Source organism: Zootoca vivipara, chromosome 10 (assembly GCF_965207765.1).
Source record: "Zootoca vivipara chromosome 10, rZooViv2.hap1.1, whole genome shotgun sequence".
Taxonomy (NCBI): Eukaryota; Metazoa; Chordata; class Lepidosauria; order Squamata; family Lacertidae; genus Zootoca; species Zootoca vivipara.
In genome coordinates this window covers 44,944,254-44,958,569 of record NC_142593.1, presented here as the reverse complement: position 1 = coordinate 44,958,569, position 14,316 = coordinate 44,944,254, and the positions used below count along the sequence as shown (strand labels likewise).

The following is a 14,316-nucleotide window of genomic DNA, read 5'->3' as shown; positions in this document are numbered from 1 at the left end:
AGTTGTAGGCCAAAAACATCTGGAGGGCCGAGGTTGAGGAAGCCTGTGTTAGACAGAGGAGAAAATGTCTTATTATGCAGGTTGCCATCGTCGGTTTCCCCCACCACCGGTGATCAATGAGCCATGTGGGTAGAGTTCAGCCCAAGGCGTTTCACAGCCAAATGTGAAGGACGGTGGTGGGTTGTCCATTTGGGCAAATGGGGCACTGCCCACCAACCTTAGCCAGCCCCCACCTGCCTTCTTTCCTACCACAACCAGCCCAGCAGCTGGCCTTGACTTCCTCCTCCCAAGTCTCAATGTTGCCCTTGTAGAACTCTGTGTTGAGGAGAATGGGAGAAAATTAGAATCGTTGATTCTGGCTCTGCTTACTGTTGGGCTCCTTTGTCTTCTGAGCAGTGGATGCCAGCCACCACTGGTGAAGGACAAAGTGCACCTCCTCATTCTATGGATAAGACTGGCAGTTCTTGCCTTACCCTCAGTGATAGGAATGGAACAGCATCCTCCTCCAGTGCAAGGTAGGCCATATGCCACACAGTTCTCCCAATACCTTGCCACAGCTTCCCAGCCATCTTCTACCCAAGGACACTGCCTCACTGTGCCCAATGTCTGTGCCGGCCCCCAAACCCAGGCTTACAGTCTTCACCATACTTGCAGAAATTTGTAATGGCCCCAGTGGAGTTGCCCTTCTTCTAGGCCTCACTTGTAATTCACGAAGTACTACAGGGTAGGAGGTTTTAAGTTCCAAGAACCAAAAGCACTTTCAGAGACACATCTGCTTTCCATACATTTATCCAGAACAGGATCTTAAAAAATCTTTATATTAGTACATTTAAAGCATTAGAGACTTTTAAAAAGGTAAGAGATTAAGTGTTGCTATTTTGGATACTCGTGGATGGCAATTCCTTCCTACATGCAAGAAATGTATCTGAGATACACAAGCTGGGTTTTTAAGTACCTACACATTATCTAAAAGATGGAAGAAGGCAAAGCAGCCACAAGCAGGAGGGCAGAAAGCCGCAATACAATGAGTATGCTATCACCCTTTAAATAACCCATGCCATTCAGCTGGCTTTTATTTTATTGGAACTTCCAATTTTATTGGGTTTTATTCCATAGAATCATAGAATTGTAGTTAGAAGGGACCCCGAGGGTCATCTAGTCCAACCCCCTGCAATGCAGGAATCTCAGCTAAAGCATGCTTGACAGATGGCCATCCAACCTCTGCTTAAAAACCTCCAAGGAAGGAGAGTCCACCAACTTCTGAGGGAATTCATTCCACTCTCAAACTGCTCTTACTGTCAAAGTTCTTCCTGGTGTTTAGTCGGAATCTCCTTTCTTGAAATTTGAAGCCATTGGTTTGGGTCTTAGCTTTCAGAGCAGGAGAAAACAAGCTTGTTCCCTCTTCCATGTGACAGCCCTTGAAATATTTGAAGATCGCTATCACATCTCCTCTGTCTCCTCTTTTCCAGGCTAAAGATTCTCAATTCTATCAACAGTTCCTTATAAGGCTTGGTTTCCAGACCCTCCTCTTCACCCTCCTATGCATACGTTCCAACTTGTCAATATCCTTCTTAAATTGTGATGCCCAGAACTGGACACAGTATTTCAGGCATGGTCTGACCAGGCAGAATAGAGTGGGACTATTAGAATGTTTTGCTGCTGTTGACTCATGTTAAGCTTGCACTCCACAGAGAACCCCTAGATCAGTGTTTGAAACTCAACCTTGGGTCCCCAGCTGTTGCTGGACTACAATTCCCATCATCCCTAGCTAGCAAGACTAGTAGTCAAGAGTGATGGGGGATGTAGGTCTAACAACAGCTGGGGACCCAAGGTTGAGAAACACTGCCCTAGATCCTTTTCATGTATACTATGGGAAAGACTTCTAAAAAACTAGTATTTTCTGGGTGTGCTCAACCCCTATTTCCCTTCATCAAGCAGCAAGGGGAGACCTGCATTTTACTACCTATTAGAAAATAGGTTATTATTTGCCAGCAAGCAAGGGGAAACTACATTTCTCCTTCACCCATCCCCACATAGGGTCTGGCTTCAGTATTAAGATAGATTTCCCCATTCACTCTACTTTACAAAGGAGGTTTTTTTTTCATCTGGCCTGCAATGTCCTGGAATCAGCAACTAAGGAGTGTGATCTGGAATAGAAAGGAATACTGTAACTGCACCTCCCACTAGAGATAACGCTGACAATTTTCTCCTTTGCTCAGCCATGCACACAAATTCAGCATTACTTGGTTGCATTCCACTTGAGTAGGATATAGCACTAGCAATTATGTCAAGTATTTGCAAAGACAGCATTATCTATTGTGCCTATTCTACCAAGTGTCCTGGTATGCGTAGGCAAGACAAAGGGGGGGGGGGCGGACAGTCATTCCTGAAGCTACCTATTTCAAGGGGGAAGGGGGAGGCAAGTTGCAAAGCTGATGAAGACACAAGGTATTTCTTGTGCACTATTCCTGAATGCCTATTAACATACATCCTCTGAAAGATGTATATTACCTTTAATATAAAGGTAAAGGGACAAGCAGCTTATTACTTTTTGGGAGGGGGTGGGGAGCTTAAATGAAACCTTCCTCCAAGTTCCTATCCAAAAATTGATTTGATTTGATTTTTTAGTATATGCAATATTTAATACTGAAAAGCATTTGATCTGAGTGCATCGAAGGGTTCAGAAACACTTTGTAATCTACCGTAGTTACAGCCATCCTGTAAGGCAGCCTTGACCAACCTGCTGCTCTCTACAAGTTGGTTGGGAATCGTATGAGTTGGAGGCACCAGGTTGGGAAAGGCTCCTGTAAGGCACACCTGCCTTATTATCCCCCAATTGCCTTATTATTCCCCAATTGGGGGAGACTTAGGCCAAAAGAGAACAGCTTTCCTAAGCCTACCTAGCAAGTTCCCAGAAGAGGCAAGGGATCAGCCACATTATTCATGATTCTTGGCCAGGCACCCCCAAACTGCGGCCCTCCAGATGTTTTTGCCTACAACTCCCATGATCCCTAGCTAACAGGACCAGTGGTCAGGGATGATGGGAATTGTAGTCCAAAACATCTGGAGGGCCGAAGTTTGGGGATGCCTGTTCTTGGGCTCAGGATGGTATCCAATGATACCATCCTGAGTATCAGTAGACCCATTGCATCAATGGACTTAAACATTCACTCATGAGTAACTTAAGCTCATTCATTTCAATAGGTCCACTCCAAGTATGACTTAAGATACCATCTAAAGCAGTACACTATACCAGAGCCCCTCTCAACCTTGGTCCCCGGATGTTGTTGGACTACAACTTCCATCATGCCTGACCACTGGTCCTGCTAGCTAGGGATGATGGGAGCTGTACTCCAACAACATCCGAGGACCCGAGGTTGGGAAAGGTTGTTCAACCAGCTTAGCTTTACTTTCAAGTGCTGTTTACTGCATTTTGATTTTTGAAAGGTGTGTTAGAATACATGTATTCTTTAAAAGCACTATATAACTGAATGACACTGTTTCCTCAAACAGCAGATGAGGTGATAAACCCATGCTTGGGCAAGAGCATCTGCTTTGCATGTAGAAGCTCCCAGATTCAACCTCTGACATCTTCAAACAGGCCTGAGAGGGAAACCTCTAAGAAATCCTGGAGAGCCACTGCAAGTCAATATATACAAGAATGGGCTAGATGAAACAATGGTTTGATTCTGTGCAAGGGCAACTTCTTACGTTGAAGAACGTAATCTTGCCCATGCTGGCAAGATTTGTGGTATGGTGATTACACGGTGTTCACATTAAACCAGGATTACTCAGGCAACTTCTCCTGCTCCCATCCTTGTTCTTTCTAGCAGTTAAAAGCTCTGACTGATCTAAAAAGGTTTAGAAGGCACCTGCCAAATTATGTTGAATCATTACCAAATGCAACCTTCCTTGCAGCACATAGATTTTATACAATTTTGACTCTCACAAACTTCCTCATCCTCTGCCTGAAGTTAATGCAAGTGATTCTCTAGAAGCCACGAGACTACAGTTAATGGGAATCTTCTGGGCAGATACCATATGCTCCAAATGCTTATTTTCTGCTAACCCTTCCTATTTTTCAAGATGTTAAAGGTTCCTTGACTATTAATGTTCAACAAGAACAACAACACACATGGGGGAATGCCATCTTGCTGTGCATGCCTGTATGTATGTATATAATAATAATAATTACTTATACCCCGCCCATCTGGTCGGGCCTCCCCAGCCACTGTGGGCAGCTTCCAACAGAATATTAAAAACAATAAAACATCGAACATTGAAAACTGCCCTAAACAGGGCTGCCTTCTGATGTCCTCTAAAAGTCAGATACAGTAGTTGTTTATTTCCTTGACATCTGGTGGGAGGGCGTTCCACAGGACGGGCGCCACCACCTAGAAGGCCCCATTACATGGGTTAGGTGCTTCCCAGCCACTCACTTCAACAGCCTATTTAAATTCAACAGCATGGTGCAAGCTTCTCTGTTGAAGACAACCAGATCCACTGAAGTTAGGTTTATGGGTACATTTTGCAACACTCCTTGCTTCAGGAACCAGGGCAGGATGACCTAGGGCGCAGTACAGGGATAAAGAACAGAGGGTGCAAAGGGCACCTTTCAGCATTGCACTGCAAAAGTCAGCCCGGAAACTGATGCACATTTTGTGGTCCTCCTGCTCATTGTGGGAGGGGCCCTGGTCATGGGTACTTGCCTATATTTGATCTGAAATATTGGCAGGGAAACATTGATGATGTACATGCTCAGCAACGCTACAGGTGGGCCATTATCTTCCTTTTGTGCGCTAGAAGAGGCTGAATTAACACCCGGCTATATATTACATGCAAACCTGTACAACTAAAGCCAGATGCTGCTGTTCTAGGTTGCTTCACACTTGGCACACTGTTTAGTCATCCCATAGCAGTTTCACAAAACTACACTTGGCAAAGTCTGTTGCAACTGGCACAGCTTTGGATTTTGCACTCAGTTGCAGCTGCCTGTAAAAAAGGTCTTTAACTTGAGGCCTAGAATCCCACCAAACCCAGAGGAATTCCAATCATGCTACCATGAGAATACTTGGGTGACTGGGAGTCAGCTCTCATTGAAAGATGCCAATGGTTTCTAACAGTTTTAAGGCACTTCTGTGAACTGGCTCCCAGGTTGCTAGACACAAAGGCGGCTTAAGCACCCACACGTTTAAAGCACATGGCGTTCCCCCCAAAGAATCCTGGGAAGCTTACCTCTCACAGCACTACAATTCCCAGCACCCTTAACAAACTACACGTCCCAGATTTCTTTGGAGATGTACTTTAAGTGCATACTGTGTGCGCATCCCAGTCAAAGTCATGGGACAGACATTCTTGGAAGTACAGCTGCCTTTTAGCAAGTAAAAAAACTCCAGTGGAAGAGAGTCAAGTCATTTCATTAAAAAAAGGCTAAACAGTTGTGACAGCGTTGGCTGCAAAAACCACCCTGACACCAGGAGATCTTTCCTCTGTTGTAAGAACACCAAGAACCAGCCAACCACTTAGACAAATCCCATTTGGGTCACCTCCCACGTCCTGTTTTCACTTCCATGGGGTGATTATGAGGCCAGCGCTTCCTATCAAGTGTTCCACATTTTTAGCTGTCATATCCAACAACATCATTGACAGAGCAACACAAACCTTCTAAGGTTATATATGGAGAAAGCTCATCAATCAGGGAGTTCAACAGTATATAGCCATGTATTTCCCTTAATAAAATGGTCCCCCTGGAAAAAAAATGTTTAGGGTTAAATGGTTGTAGTAAAGTCTGTTTATAACACACAAGCTTAGAACTACAATATATATTTACAGCAGTAGGAAAGAGACCAGGAGACTAGCATATAGAATCATAGACCACGAGGGCCATCCAGTCCAATCCCCTGCCGAGCAGAAAACACCATCAAAGCATTCTTGACATATGCCTGTCAAGCCTCTGCTTAAAGACCTCCAAAGAAGGAGACTCCACCACACTTCTTGGCAGCAAATTCCACTGTCGAACAGCTCTTACTGTCAGGAAGTTCTTCCTAATGTTTAGGTGGAATCTTCTTTCTTGTAGTTTGAATCCATTGCTCCGTGTCCGCTTCTCTGGAGCAGCAGAAAACAACCTTTCTCCCTCCTCTATATGACATCCTTTTATATATTTGAACATGGCTATCATATCACCCCTTAATCTTCTCTTCTCCAGGCTAAACATACCCAGCTCCCTAAGCCGTTCCTCATAAGGCATTGTTTCCAGGCCTTTGACCATTTTGGTTGCCCTCCTCTGGACAACCAAAGTCTGCTGTCCAGGTACTAACTGCTGCTGCTAAACTTCCAAGTTCATTGCTATTCCTTCCAAAGGCTCTTCATCTTTTAGATGTTGACCACAGCCCTTCAAATAGAGCACTCTCTCAAAAGGAGGACCTATGCCTACCCTAACTGGGAGTATTCTCCCCATCCCTTGTTAGCTGCAGGCCCAGCTATGGCAAGTTAATGGGGAAGAAATATAAGGATTATGCAGCAAGAGCCAGGGAATATACCCTGGGTGGTTTCCAGATTGGGGTGAGCAGCTATGTTTAGAACGCCATAACGAGGTTTGACCAAATTGCAGGATTTGCCTGTATTAATCCAGAAGGAATGCATCACTGCAATTTTGCTATGCCTTTGTCACATGGCCTGCTATGTCAGTGCCAGAAAGTTCTCGCCTTTGGCCTTGGATCAAATAATGCAAGGTCTCTTCATTGCTGGCATGTGGGCCCCAGAATTATAACGTTGTTGTGTGAACCAAATGCATTACAGAATTTGCAAATCTCAGGATGATCTTGGCAGTAGCCAATCAAGAGTATTAGCACCAGCCAAGCAACAGTATATTAGCACCCCTCTAAGTTAACTGATAGGGGCGCAGGTAGTGCTGTGGTCTAAACCACTGAGCCTCTTGGGCTTGCCGATCAGAAGGTCGGCGGTTCGAATCCCCACGGCGGGGTGAGCTCCTGTTGCTTTGTCCCAGCTCCTGCCAACCTAGCAGTTCGAAAGCATGCCAAAAAGTGCAAGTAGATAAATAGGTACTGCTCAGGCAGGAAGTTAAATGGCGTTTGCGTGCGCTGCTCTGGTTTCGGTGTTCCGTTGTGCCAGAAGCGGCTTAGTCATGCTGGCCACATGACCTGGAAAAACTGTCTGCAAACAAACGCCGGCTCCCTCGGCCTGTAAAGCAAGATGAGCGCCGCAACCCCAGAATCGTATGCGGCTGGACTTAACTGTTAGGGGCCCTTAACCTTTTTAAGTTAACTGCTCTGCAACTGCAGGTGAAATTTGTAGGTTAGCTTTCATTTCAATGATTATCCTGCTTTCATTTCAATGATTATCCTGCCAAGCAAGAGGAACTTGCTTGTAAGTACATATTTATGAACTTTTGCATCAAATTTGATTCTTTGTAGATAGTGGGAGACTGTAGTGGGAGACTGTATATTTACTTTGCATTTAATTGAATACCTAGAAGCGTATTATGTTGATTCTAATAAGATTCCGTTTGAATTAGTTAACACTAGTAGACGCATCAATGGCTCGAGACTAGACTACCGAAGAAGCCCAGAATACTGTGCTCAGGACGTGTGCTATTCACCAACCCCAACAAATCAGCCCCACGAGGGGCGAAACAGCAGCCTCTGAACTGCCTGGACTGCTAGGGTGAAATGGGGATAGAATGCTGTCACCCTCTCTTCGTTATAACTTCATACGCGGGTTCATCAGCACCTCACAGCTACCAGGAACAACGCTGAACTTACATTTTTCTTGAATCTTCTTGAACTTTAAAAAACAAACGTAAAACTGAGTAAAGAATTTGTAAGAACCTAGTAAAATCTGATATTGCAAGTTCACTTTATTTTAGGGAGTTTGTAAGTTTTCATGGCACTTTGTAAGTAATTGTCCCTTTCTCACAAATTTGATAAATGGTGTAAAATTATTTCTGAACAACTGTGTGAATATTTGTCGCCAACGTGCTGTACGAGTTGTACTATCTTTATCAACAGCACAGGTTGCATTTTTCAAGCAAGAGGAACTGGCTGGACTTAGTAGCCAGCTTCAACATAACAGATCTAACTGGTGCATTCTCTCGCCCATAGCTCCTTGCAAAGACCATTTCCGTGGCCATCAGACAGCTTTACAGAACATCTGAGGTTATCAGTAGGTGCATCCTGGAGCATACAGCAAAACGTGCATGCATTTCCTTCTAAGTCAGGGCAAGCAGCACCATCCTTTGCTTCAATAGCTCCTCCCATTTTATTACTCAGTTGCATTCTGAACTGCTGAGTGATGCCAATGTTTTGTCCTTAGCTGGCCCTGTTACATGGTTAGTAGTAAAGTCCTGAGAATTTCAAGTTTTCTGAAATATTTAAAGAGGAGCAGCACAAGGCATACATAGCACACAATCTGCTACCTTCTCCCAGCAGGTAACACTATTTCTGCAGAGCTTCTTGTCAAGTTCGCATTAATATGGGGCCGTTCAATACTTTCCGGGAAGTCGTCTCAGCCCAGCGCAAGTCTCTGTTCCTCCTCCCCACCCTTAATCCAAGCTGCCATCCGATCAAAACCCTCATTTCCAGTTAAGGCAACTTCTCAGAAGGATCAGGGGCATCCTGCCACGATACAGAGGTCCCCTTACTTCCATAAAACGAGATTTCTGCCAAAGGCAACTTCTGCCTCAGCCATCTGAAATAATTCCATTAGAACACTGCTGATTGACATGCCCCACTTGGAACAAACAACCTCAAGCAAGGATTATTCGAGAACATTTAATTAGGGGCTCTTTTCCTACTCGGAGCACCAATCTAGCCAACCAGTCAGCCAATTCTACACCGCCACCCCTAATGGCTACAGTAATGAACTGTCAAGACGTGTGCATACTACCAGGCAAAAACCTCATGCTTTTGGAAGGTGTCTGTTGATTAATGCATATGCTTCCAACATCCACACATACATTTAATAAGAGCTGGGGTGTTTGTTTTTTTCCAAGCAGAGATTGGCCTGCTGATGAACTCTGCTCATCCCAGATGCACAGAGCATGGTAAGATAACATATTAGGTTAAGCATTCCCATTTGACATTTCATCTCCTTGCTGTGGCCGAAGGAATGACTTGGCATTTCCCCACCTTAAAGAATGCTGTGACTCCACAAGATCTCATATAGCTCATTGAAAGGGGCAGCTAATTAATAAAATGGCTTTGCCTTATCTGCCACAGAAAGTTTAAGCCCACCCCTAAGCTTAAAGGGGTAATAAAAGTTCCGGATTTCAGTCAAGTTGGACTCCTAGATCGGAGGCTTGCTTGCAAGTTCTGCAGTCCTGTTAAGACAATGTTTATTAACCGCAGTTAAGCATTACACCTGCAGAGAGAAAGGTCTAGGCATTCTCACTTTTTCTGCTTGCAAGGCAGGTTTTTTTTTTAAAAAAAGAAGCCTCCATGATAAGAGTTCAACCTGTTTACTATCTAAGAATGATACAGCAGAAAAGGAATAGGGATTGGGAGGGAGGAGGAAAAAAGCAAGTCGCAGTAACTTTGTCTGAAACGCTTCTACCTCTGCATCTGCAAACTCTACTTTCATTCAAACAAGCAGGTGTATAGCAAAAAGAAAAAGAAAAAAAGGCGGTTCAACCAATTAGTTACACTTGAAGTAGAACAAAACCCTCCTTTTCAGCCCATCTACACTTGATCCCATTAACAGAAGCCATGGCTTTTGGCTAGTTGGTGATTAGCCTACCACACCCATAGCTCTCCTCCTTACACCTGTGAATACAACTCACCTGCTCCTCATCTTCCATTACCGTAGTTCCTTTTCTGCAGAAACATGCATTCCTATTTTAGGGCAATAATTGTGTGATGGCACCACCACCACCCTGCTTCAAACGAAGTGCTGGAAAGAGAATCCCAAGATGTCTACATGCTGATATTGATGGTATTCCATCAGGGGCTTTCTGGGGCCAACAATTTTATTTCTTTAAAGCACATTGATCCTTTAAAGCACAATAATCAAAGGTCAATCATATGACAATCCCTCTCCATGCTTACAAAAGGAAAAGGGATTGGGAGGAAGGAAGGAAACCAACTCTGGCACAAGATTTCAAGGGGAGAAGTTGCCAAAAGTCACTAGTCTATCAGCAAAGCAGATGGGGAGTCTGGCAGATCCACCTCTCTTCTCCTATAGCCTGACTGCTGGCGGAGCTGAAGGAACTCAGTGAAGCAAATTGATATAAATAAGGGTTTTGCTTCTAGAGTTGACATGTTTTACTGGTCTTGTGCCTCAACAAGTCAGTCAAGGCTTTGGACACGAAAGGTGAGGTTTCTTGGTATGGAACTAAGATTGTATATGCTCTGCTGATCCTGGAGGCCAAGAAAGTGGCAAACCTTTCTTCATACACAAGACATGAACCTGTTGGCCACATTAATCCTACATTCTTCAGATACTTTTCAATATCTCCCTCCCCACAACCATAAACCATAATGGCTTCAAGTATTATTTCATTCAGCTTTCCAGAGTGTTGTAAATGTGTGTTTTTCCCCTGTACATATTTTCTTGCTGTACAAATTCTCTTCCAGATGCATTGTGTATTAAATCCAATATTTTACCCTCTCGGAAATTATTTGGAGAGAAGAAAGGCAGCACAACCCCAGAACTCCAGAGGTTTAAAAAATGTTCACTTGCCTTTCCAAACCACCCTATACCAACAAACTCCTGGGATAAGCCCTTGGGCGAGCTGTTAAGTCACACACTAAACCACATATTCAGCCAGGGTTTGGGGACTTACGACTTTCTATTGTCTCTCTACTTACTTTTAAATGGACCACTGTTTCCACCTGGGCAAGGAAGAAGTCACAGGAGCATTTGACACCTGGGAAAGGTGCCCTACTCTAGGGAAAGCTGCCACGTTTAGGACACAAGCCAGGGATCACAAAAACCATTACCCTTGACATTTTCCAGGGCCCAGTTCAAGCCTAACCAATCAGTGTGAGCGCTGCAGATGCAAACAAAAGATAGCCAACATGGGATAACAGATGCACTCTAGCTCCACTCATCCCTGAATAGTGCTGTGCAGACTGGAGGGTACCCCCGTGCCAACTGAATAGCAATGTCTCAAGGGATGCTTCCTCCGACTTCCCGCTGCTTAATTGCTCCCTTATTTTATTCAGCTTGCTCAAACCAAGCTCTCCAGCACGGCCATTTCAATGGCAAGATTTATTGTTTTGTATACATTTGCCTGCCTTGACCTAGCCCCCTTTCCAATGCTTGTTTATTTTCCTAGGATTCCGCTCTCCCCACACCCCTTCCCAAGAAATGCCGAGAGTCCTGGTCTCTTAAAGGGGTAGCTCCGGCAGGGACATTATCCTCAAGCAGGATTCCTACATTTACACTACAGTACAGGCAAAACACATTTAGAGCTGGCTACTTTGTCACCCTCCCCACTCATTCCATTACTCCACCATACAATTGCAGCAAAATTAAACTAATAGTAATAATAGCTCCCAGGGCCAGCACTCTTGGCTGTAAGGTTTTTTTTAAAAAAAAGCAAGCTAAGGAAACACTGTAGTTATTTTATAGAAAGCAACCCAGCATTAGAGAGTGGAAAGCAAATTCCAAATTCAAGAGGCCAAAATATAGCCATTGTTTCCTGCCTCCCAGGTCTGGCAGGGCCACCTAGAGACCTTCGGTGTGCGGGGTACGTTTTTTGCGCGTGTGTTTGCATTGCGTGTGCGTGTCAACCCTGCTCAGAAGACCCAATAGCCCCCCCCCCCCCGAGCCTCCACGACCCAGCAGCCACCCCTCGGAGGCTCCACGGCTGTCTGGCGAGGCAGCTCGTCCGGTCGATCCCGGAGCTCCGGAGCCTCCCCACGATACCTCCGGTGGGGTGGGTGGGAGACAAAACGCGGACATGTCACTCGGACGCCTCCAAGAAGCCGCTCTCGTGGGCGCTGCAAACCGGAGCCTGCCTGCCTCCCTCCCTCCCTGCCGAAAGCGCGTTCCTTACCAGCTTCAGCGCCGCGCCTCTCCCCACATGATCCCGCCACTGGAAGCCGGCAAGCGCCCTGACGCGGCGGCGGCTCCGCTTAAATATTGAGCCCCGCGCGAGCCTTCGGCGGCCTGAGCCACTCACAGCGAGAGAGATGGTTTTAATCAGCTGCTGGCAGCTGAGCACTGCCCAGGAATGCGCGCCGATGTTTTTGCTGCCTCGGATCGGGCGACTCCCCCTCAACGTGTCTTGCGCTCCCAAACTTAACTCCTTCCGTCCCGGAAAGGAAGGAGGTGGGGGTGAGAAACAGTCCAGCGCCGCGCGTGCTGGAGGGGTCAGTGGTTAGAGGCAGTGCCGGATTGACCAGCTAAACCAGCTATAGCTTAGGGCCCCACTCTCTTGGGCCCCCCAAAAATATTAAAGAGAAAAAAAGCCCTGGATGTACATTTCCAAAACATAAGATAAAAAAACAAAAAACCAACGTACAGCAACAGTGTTTTGTGTTGTGTAAGCTCCTATGATGTCAGTAATGGGCCCCGCCTGCTCCCTAAAATATCACTGGTTTGCTCATTCATATATATAGGGTGCCTACATTCTGCATGGACTGGTTGCATGGCAACATGTGCAAATAGCTTTAGATATTAGATTCATAAATTACCATATAGCATATATTTAACACACAAAAAACCAGCAACTATTTCTAGTTACAGGTAGGTAGCCGTGTTGGTCTAAGTCAATGCAAAATAAAAAAATTCCTTCAGTAGCACCTTAAAGACCAACTAAGTTTTTATTTTGGTATGAGCTTTCGTGTGCATGCACACTTGATATACTTGAAACAGAAGAGCCAGACAGAGGGTGGGGGTGGGTGGGAATGGGTGATGGGCTGGTAGGAGTGGTAAACCTGTTGATGGCTGTTAACGACTGCTGATGACTGCAATTGGTCCTGCGGGGGGGGGGGAGCAAGGGCTGAGGCACTAAAGAAAGCTTGATCATGCATAATGAGATAAGAATCCAATGTCTTTGTTCATCCCAGGTGGTTCCATGGTTTTAAGCTTGGTAATGAGTTCCAATTCAGCAACTTCTCTTTCCAGTCTGCCTCTGAAATCGAAGGAAGTGTGCATGCACACGAAAGCTCATATCAAAATAAAAACTTAGTTGGTCTTTAAGGTGCTACTGAAGGAATTTTTCCAGCAACTATTTGTTGACGAAGGACAGCTGGGCATTACCTTCAGTAGCTTAGGGCCTCATCAAACCTAAATCCGGCCCTGGCTGGAGGGATCAGTGGTTAGAGCAAGCGGGGAGGGGGAGTTGGGGCTGGAGGGGGGGGAGAAGGGTTTGGCGGAGTCTAGGATCTGGATGTTATGAATGGGACAAATTCAAAGGAGCCCAGGGAGCTGCCCAAACCGAGTCCCCAATGGCACAGCAATATAACTGCCAGCAGGTTTGCAAAACTGAGCAGGGTCCATCCGGTATAGTTTCAGATTGGATGGGGGGGGCATGGGTTGAGAGTCTTGCATTGCACGGGGCTGAACTAGATGACCCCTCATGGTCCCTTCAACCCTACATTTCTATGATTCTAAGTATTGCCCATCTGGCTCCATATCATTTGCACTGACTGGCAGTGTCTCTCCAGGGTTTCGGGCAGAGGGCAGCCCTATCCAGAGACACCAGGGATCAAACGTGGGACATTTGACGTGCAAAGCGAGTGCTCCACCATAGACTGAGCTATGGCCCTTCCCTCGTATGGTGGGCCATTTCCTTTAAATCTATAAGGGGGAGGGGGCATTTGAGAAGATTATGCAGGGGCAGAACTAGACTTTATTTCACCCAGTCTGGCACCCTCCCCATGTGCATTTCTTCACACACACACACACACACACAGACAGGCTGGGAGCCTCAATGGTTTCCAAAAAACCTGGCTCTGTGAGATGCTCTGTTCAGGATCAGGGCCCCAGTCACTTTGCTTTCTTTCCTTTGCACTCTTCAACCTAGCATCCTTCATTGTATTCCATCAAATTCAATGGGATTTAAAAGGGCCTGTAGATGAGTAACAAAGGAGTTCAGTGATGCTTGTAGGATTGAGGTCCAAAAGGGTTGAGGATTGTGGTCATAATGTTAAAAGTCATTTGTAGTTTGGGATATTTGGGGTTTTTTGGGGGTGTGTGTGTGTGTGCAAGTGAACTCCTAGGGGCCAAGGTCCCTTCATTCCCCAGAAAACATTTGAGGGGACCAGGCCCCCTACAAAGTTAATGGGCATTGTCATTCAAATGGTGTGTGCATGCCAAGTTTTGTGATCGATGGGGGGGGGGGCTTACCTG

At 45.6% G+C, this 14,316-nt stretch overlaps 1 protein-coding gene across 8 annotated transcripts in view; it reads right to left on the bottom strand.

The window, feature by feature from the left end:
• DAB2 (DAB adaptor protein 2) overlaps positions 1–12,185 on the bottom strand; it is a 47,310-nt gene extending 35,125 nt beyond the window's left edge. For all 8 annotated transcript variants that reach the window (XM_088653085.1, XM_088653084.1, XM_035100493.3 and 5 more), the window contains exon 1: positions 12,017–12,185. The gene's annotated coding sequence lies outside the window, so the exon portion shown is untranslated. The remainder of the gene's footprint in view (positions 1–12,016) is intronic.
• Between the last annotated feature and the right edge of the window lie 2,131 nt (positions 12,186–14,316).